We start from the raw sequence: 8,049 nt of genomic DNA on the forward strand, positions 1-8,049 counted from the left end.
GAAAAATGCTTGTGTCTCAATCATGCATGGCCTGTGGCCCAAGTCCATGTGGAAGGAGACTTATTAGCAACTTCTGGGAGAGGCTTCCATGTTGACCAAAAGTGGGGCACAGGAATTTTTTTGTCTTCTTCTGTTAGATGTTGTCATGGTTGAATATGACATTTGAATATACCACAATTACCTTTTTTTTCCCCTTCAGCAAGGGCTTAATTTGTCAGAAGGGCATTATGCTTGACCTCCAAATTTGGCTCACAATTTACTGATGAGATTCATAACCTTTGGGTTGCTCTGATATTTTGACATATTTGCTAGGTTCTGGGCTGCATCCTGGAAGGCTACTGTAACTTCTGGATCCTGCATGGCTGCAACAACCTTTGGGTCACTAAGAATTTCATTGAGACCAAGCATTCCTGCCATTTCAGGCATTCTTCCAGGAAAATTCCTAGGCATTCCCCCAGGAAAGCTACCTGGGAAAGAGCCATACTGAGCTCCTGATTGTTGTCTGGCTTCTTCCTCTCTCTGGGCTCTCTCATGTTCTTCCCGGGCCTTCTTAACTTTCTATTCTTTCTTTGATCTCTCACTCTTCACGTTTTCGCTCATACTTTCTCCAATGGTCAGCAATTTTCTGGGCCCTCAGTTGGAACTTCTTTCAGCATTGCACTAGCATCTTCATCATAATCCAGTTTTCAAGCAAGGGCAAGATCGTGTGCTGCTTCTTCCCAAAGACCAGTAGTCTGTGTGCTTTCCCTCGCCACTTGTAAGACTAAGCTGAATCAGGATTCATTTCAATAGGTCTGTCATAGTCTCAAATGGCAGCATTTGGCTTCTGTAATTTGATGAAGACGCTGGCTCTCTTGGCATATAGAATGGCCAAACAAGGATTCAGTTTGGTGGCATCTGTGAACCAGTTAATGGCCTTCTGTAGTTCACCATCATTTAGGACATCAGTGACAGCCACTTTTTTTTTTTATCATTTCCCTGATCCACCATTTCCTCAGTTATAGTACATTCTCATCTCCCATTTCTTGAGGGGCAACAGTATCTGGTTCAGTCACACCTTCATTGTCAATATCTAGATCACTTTCCTCATTTGATGGTTCGTCTGTCTTTATGTTTTCTCTGCCTTCTTACTATCTGTTTTTTCTTCCTTGATACTGTCTTCTGATTTAGTTTTATGAGTAGCAGGTGGTATCCTCTCACCCCATGCTCTCCACCCACTCCCACAGGAAGCATGTTTCCTTGGGGTGCAGAATGCTCAGATCTTGCTTACACATTTTCACAAACGCCTGAAGCTCGCTCACTTTGGGGGGGGGCAGTCCCCTGTCCAGAGGCAGTGGCAGGTGGTAGGTGTGGGGGAGTTTGTAGCCTGATTCCAGGCATGGGTACTAGCTCAGTGTGTCCATGTGGAAGGGGGCAGTTGCCATGAGGCAGAGCCTACCACAATTATCTTGAGTCACAAGTGGAGCTGAGTGGCTAAAAGACTGAGCTCATATGCTGAGGATGGTAGAGGGAAAGATGGAAAAGACCTAGGGTGCTGATGATAAATTAGTGAGTCACTGAATTAACCAAGACTGGAGCTGTGTTCCTTTGAGACTTATTGTTATATGACATAATAAATGGTCTTTATTGTTGAAATCTATGTCCTAATACAATAGTATTATTGAGCCATATGAAACTGCTGTTTCACCACTTGAAAATCTTATTTATTTATTTATTTATTTATTTATTTATTTATTTATTTATTTGTGTGGAGGGAAGGGAAGAGGGAGAGAGTGAGATCTCAAGCAGGCTCCATGCTCAGTGCAGAGCCTGACTGGGGGCTCAATCTCAGGACCCTGAGACCATGACCTGAGTCAAAACCAAGAGTCGGATGCTTAACCAACTGAGCCACTCAGGAAACCCATCTACCATTTTTTTTTTTTTTTTTTGTACATTCCCCCACCATTACTCCTGATCTAAGGCAGATGTCTTCCTGATCTACTTTCACCACCTCCAATTTCCTCATCTGTACATTTTGACTCTGCTTTCATTGTATTTTTCTCTACTCTAAATATGTCATCTTCCAATAATTCCAGCCTCCAGTGGGATAACTAATCTAACATTCTTGTACAGAGTCTTAATAGTCTTGGCTATTATACTTTCATAGGTGTATATCTAAAATTTAATCTGTGTGTATAATCTATTTTTTCTACACATGGATATGTGATATCTCAGCCAAAATAATCAGCTGAGAAGACCATAGAACATGAGGTACAACTTGTTCTGGTAGGAGGAGTAGTTTAACTGCTGTAATAAACAATGCTAAATTTTACTGGCTTAATACAATAAAACTTATGTTTGCTCATTTTACAGTCCTATGGGGCAAAAGTGGAAGGGCTCTGCTCCATATGGCTTCCATCTCAATGAAATCATTAATTATATTGTTATAATCATCCAATATCTTGTGTTTTAGGGGCACTTGGGTGGCTCAGTGGTTGAACATCTGCCTTTGGCTCAGTGTGTGTGATCCCAGGGTCTTGGGATTGAGTCCCACATCACGTTTCCCGCAGGAAGCCTACTTCTCCCTCTGCCTATGTCTCTGCCTCTCTCTGTCTGTCTCTCATTAAAAAACAAAAAACCCACCACAACAAAAAAACTTCAATATCTTGTGTTTTAGTGGCAGTAGTTACCTAAAGAATTAAAAAAAATACAATGCGTAATTGTATAAAATAAATGCAATTTAAATATATTTTCATAAAAATGTAAATTACAGAAATGCAAAAATAAAAATTACTTTAAATATCTTTGTTATTTTTCTTCAAGAATAATCATTTATCCAAATTTAAAGGCAAAATGCAGTATAGCTATGAATATCAACATTTTAGATAATTATTTAGATAAAGCTAAATTTTTTAGCTTTTGACAATTTAATTCTAGGAAGTTTTATAAAAATAAAACTATTCATGATTCTAATATTCAATGTCTGTTTAGTTGCCAGTGTAAACAATGGATATTATATTTCATTCATGTTTCCTCTACACCTACATGTCTATCAATTTAAAGGTAAAATCAATTGTTTATTTTTAACCTCCAGATACAAGTGTTGCAAACATACACACCTTGGAAAAAGAAGAGAGACAAAAAAAAGTCACTCAGCAGTAGTGAAAATGATGCCCCCATACTAATGCAAGTGTCTGTGATCCTCATGCTGAGAAAGACATTGCCTAAATGGCCTTTTATCCTCTCAATCATTTCCTCTGTTAAATCCTCCCTGCACTCAGGAGCAGCAGCACACTCTACAACACCTTCAAAGCATTTGGATGCAGTCAGGTCTTGTTTTCCTGGGGGCTTTAACAGTGTTATTAGGCATGAGAGCAGATGTTTAGGGTATCAGGTTATATTATGTCAAAACTGAGCACCACAGCCCAAATAATAGATTTTTTTAAAAAGATTTTATTTATTTATTCATGAGAGAGAGAGAGAGAGAGAGAGGCAGAGACACAGGCAGAGGGAGAAGCAGGCTCTATGCAGGGAGCCTGATGTGGGACTTGATCCCAGGTCTCCAGGGCCACGCCCTGGGCTGAAGGTGGCACTAAACCGCTGAACCACCTGGGCTGCCCCCCAAATAACAGATGTTCACACTTCTTAAATTAATTTACTATATCCAAGTGCATTTTTGTTTTTTAAAATGTAGGGTTTTTTAATGTGTATGACTGAGGAAAGGAGCCCTTCCTGCCTGGGCCTAAGGGCATTACTGTTCACAGAGTTCTGACTTGGGCACTGATGGCCCAGCTCTAGGAATTCCCAGAAAAGAGGTCCATTTTATATGCCAGGGCTCATGTCTACCACAGAGGTGTAATGTCAATCTGGCATGAAAGAAAGATCGAATGTTTCCTGAACATATGAGAATTCTGCTTCATAAATTATCTGATAGAGAATGATTAGACAGTATATATCCTAACTCAAATACCATCATGGTACTAGAGGAAGGTGATAACCATGCATACATATGGGTTGCCCAAAGCACTATTGTTTGAAAGTGTGCTGTATGTCCACTCAGACTCAGTTCCTTGATCTCCTCAGCACTGATCTTCTCCTCCACTCCTCTTTGGTCTCCCATTCCCATGACAAGGGCCACACCTGGACACCCTGTCATCCCATGAACTTGCTACTCCTCAGATATGTCATCTTCCAACTCCTACTCTAACCACAACTTCCTTTTCCTCCAGTTCCCCTTTCCAATTCCCTTGTCCTATTATCACACCTGTCTAGCAAAAGCCAAACCTCGAAGAATCCAAATCTCTGATTTCTATATGATACTGGAGAAAGGACGCCTGGGTGGCTCAGTGATTGAGTGTCTGCCTCTGGCTCAGGGCGTGATCCCAGATTTGTGGGATCAAGTCCCACATTGGGCTCCCTTCAATGAGCCTGTTTCTCCCTCTGCCTATGTCTCTGCCTCTCTCTCTCTCTCTTTCTCTAAGTCTCTCATGAATAAATAAATAAAATCTAAAAAAAAAAAAAAAAGAAAGAAAGAAAGAAAGAAAGAAAGAAAGAAAGAAAGAAAGAAAGAAAGAAAGAAAGAAAGAAAGAAAGAAAGAAAGAGAATCACTCAACCTGCCAGTCTGGAGCCACTACCAACCACTGGTCATCAATGTCAGCTGGCTTCAGTGGTGCCTGATCACTTATTTCCCCACAGTCAAGGAGGGGTCCAGGGAAGTTTAGGCAATTTGTGGGACCACCTTTAAGAAGAGAATACAGGGGCACCTGGGTGGCTCAGTTGGTTAAGCATCTGACTCTTGATTTTGGCTCAGGTCATGATCTCAGAGTTGTGAGATCAAACCCTGCATCTGGCTCTGTGCTGGGCATGGAGCCTGCTTAAGGTTCTCTCTCTCCTGCTCCCTCTGACTGCCCGCCCCCTCATCATGTGCACACGCATGGTCTCTCTTCTTAAAAAAAAAAAAAAAGGAATATAAAATTATAGGTACAAAATTAGGTACAAAAGTGCACGTTGCTTTAGAATGAGAAAAAAAAAAGAGGAAAAAAAAAAAACCACATGGGTAATTGGAGCCATGGGTATTTAAGGGCTTCTGAGATCTTTTTAGACAATTTACCAGTAACATTTGCATAAAAATGCTAACAGCAAACTGTCCCTCTGCCTCCCATCCAAAAATACAGCTCTCAGGGACTCCTTTACTCAGAGAGGCCTAAATAAGTTCAAAAGCTTCACAGTATACTGCCTCTTGGCTTATAACACGTAGTTCATGTCTTCTCCATCTTCTCAAGTCACTCAACCCACCAGCAACCTTGAGCTGTTAACAGGTGACTTCTCCTCTGACTTCATAGACAACATGAAAGTCATCAGCCATAAACTCCCTCCTTCTGCTACCAAATCAGCAAACTCAATTGTATCCCACTCATATTTTCTTCCTTTCTACTTTCTACAACAGAAGAGGGGTCACTCCATCCATTTCTAAATCTTTATATTGTTAATTTCTCTTAACAGTTGTCTCCTAGTTTCATCAAAGATAGAGTTTCTGTTTATTTATTCATGAGAGACAGAGAGGGGGAGAGAGAGAGAGAGAGAATGGCAGAGACACAGGCAGAGGGAGAAGCAGGCTCCATGCAGGGAGCCCAACATGGGACTCGATCCCGGGGACTCCAGGATCACACCCTGGGCTGAAGGCGGCGCTAAACCGCTGAGCCACCCAGGCTGCCCTTTGGGGGTGGTTTTCAAGAGTAACAAGAGCCATGTGGAAACTAGAAGTCAACTTATTTCCTTGGCTTCTATGACCTCTATTCTCCTGGTTCAATTCCTCCTTCTAGGACCTCCTGCCAAGTTCTTTTTTCCTCTGCCTGCTCCTTAGATCATAGATTTCCTCAGGTCGACATCAGATTATTTATTTATTTTATTTTATTTTTTAAAAGATTTTACTTATTCATTCATGAGAGACAGAGGCAGAGAGAGAGAAGCACGCTCCATGCAGGGAGTCTGGTGTGGGACTCAATCAGGGACTCCAGGATCACACCCTGGGCGAAGGCAGGTGCTTAACCACCCAGGTGTCCCAAATCAATCACTTATTAAACAACGACACTGATAACTATGTTTTAGGATTATTGCAAGCATGAAGTTGGCAAGAGAGTTCTTGTACCTGTCCTCTCACTATAAGGGCACATGGCAGAAGTGTCTGTCCTAATCTGGTGTAAAGGGAAGAGGTCAGAGAAGACTTCCTGAACCAAGTGGCATATGTTTAAGCAAGACTTGAAGGATGAGCTGCCAGGTGAAGTGAAGTGGTCCAGGCAACAGGCTCAGAGGGAGCAAAGAATATGCCACATCTGGGAACTGAAAGAAGGGGGTGGAGGTGGGAGGTGAGACATGAGAAGTAGGTACAGATTTGATAAGGCAGTTCTTTGTGAGCCTTGTTAAGAATTTGGACTTTATTCTAAGGGCTATAGGATGCATCGATACTGCCCACATTTTCTAGCATCTGATTCTACTCTTTGCCCTGACTTGTATACTCCATTCTGCAGCCAAATGATCTTAAAATTTAAGTCACGTCATGTTACTCTCTTGCTTAAAACATTCTAGTGTCTTTCTATTGTCCAATGGATTAAATCCCAAACTCCTTAACAAGCTTACAAGACCTCACATGACCTTGTCATAGCACCCTGACCGGTTTCTTTGATTTCTTTTAATTTAGATGCTCTGTTGTCTCTGGATCCCAGATAAGCTGTTCATTCTGCCAGGAACCTCTCCCCCCCCCCCCCTTCTATTTGTGTTTTGGGTGTTACATCTGCTGGGGAAATTTTCATTGATCTTCCTCAAGTCTGTATCCAGTGCTCCTCCTGTGAGCTCTCATTTACACTGTGGACTTCTGCTCATGTAATATTTTACATGTGACTGAAGCAAGTGACTGGACATCTGTGAGGACTCTCTAAGTGCCAGGAGCACACAAATTTTGTCTACGTTGATTATCTTTGTATCTCTAGCATGCAGCTCACTATATAACTGTATTTGCTGAACAAATAATTGAATGAAAAAATAAGAGATGCATTCAATGTATTCTTTTTTTTAATTTATTTTTTATTTATTTATGATAGAGAGAGAGAGAGAGAGAGAGAGAGGCTGAGGGAGAAGCAGGCTCCATGCACCAGGAGCCCGATGTGGGATTTGATCCTGGGTCTCCAGGATCGTGCCCTGGGCCAAAGGCAGGAGCCAAACCGCTGCGCCACCCAGGGATCCCCATTCAATGTATTCTATGGTCACTTCCAGCTCTAAAATAACAACAGCGTTTCTTTGTAGGTGCTATCTCATGCAGGTGACATACCATTTTAGTAATTTACTTCAAAAAAAGATAGCAGGAGCCAAATTTCTATCTTTAAATTCCTGTTTTCATTAAATTTAGGTTCTTCTAACTGGAAAGGTAGGATGATAACAGCATTTGGCTCCTAACTGGATATATGCTTGATGCATGGTAGGTATCTGAGTGTTTGAATGAGGGGCAATACAGACAAACCCTGAGGTTTCTAATTCAGGCAGCATGTGTAACAGTAATACAAATCACTGAAGGAGGAAGATCAGGTTTGTGGGTGGAATAAGATGTGTTCCATTTTGGACTTGCTAATATTTTTATAATATTAGCCATGTGGTTAGTCATGGTACAGGTAGTCATGTGGGTGACTTCCAGGAAACAATCAAAAGGCAGGTTTGATGTGGACAGGAATTAAGAGGGGAAAACTTTGGTTTAGAACTCAGCAAACCAAGATGAATGCTGAAATTATGGGATTTGTATGGGACAGTGAAGTGTCAAGAGAGAATGGATAGAATCTTAAAGAATTTTGTCTTTTAGGGGGGATGAAGAGGAAGTATAGCCAGATAAGCAAATAATTTGTAGAGGAAATGGGACTTAAAATGAGCCTGAAGAAAGGGTTTTGACAATGGTAGACTGAAGGGTGGGGTAGAGACCGAGAGGTTGTGAAGGAAGGGTTCCAAGCAGAAATAACACAAAGAAACAGGGAGCAGAAAGCACTCCGCTGAGGAAAGCCATTCAATAACCAAGATGTGGAATGAAT

The 8,049-nt window shown here is 41.4% G+C and overlaps 1 pseudogene; it reads right to left on the reverse strand.

Annotated features, from left to right (window-relative positions):
- Window positions 1-225: 225 nt before the first annotated feature.
- LOC140639495 (hsc70-interacting protein pseudogene) lies at window positions 226-2,005 on the reverse strand (annotated as a pseudogene).
- Window positions 2,006-8,049: the final 6,044 nt, after the last annotated feature.

This window comes from Canis lupus, chromosome 9, assembly GCF_048164855.1.
Source record: "Canis lupus baileyi chromosome 9, mCanLup2.hap1, whole genome shotgun sequence".
NCBI lineage: Eukaryota > Metazoa > Chordata > Mammalia > Carnivora > Canidae > Canis > Canis lupus.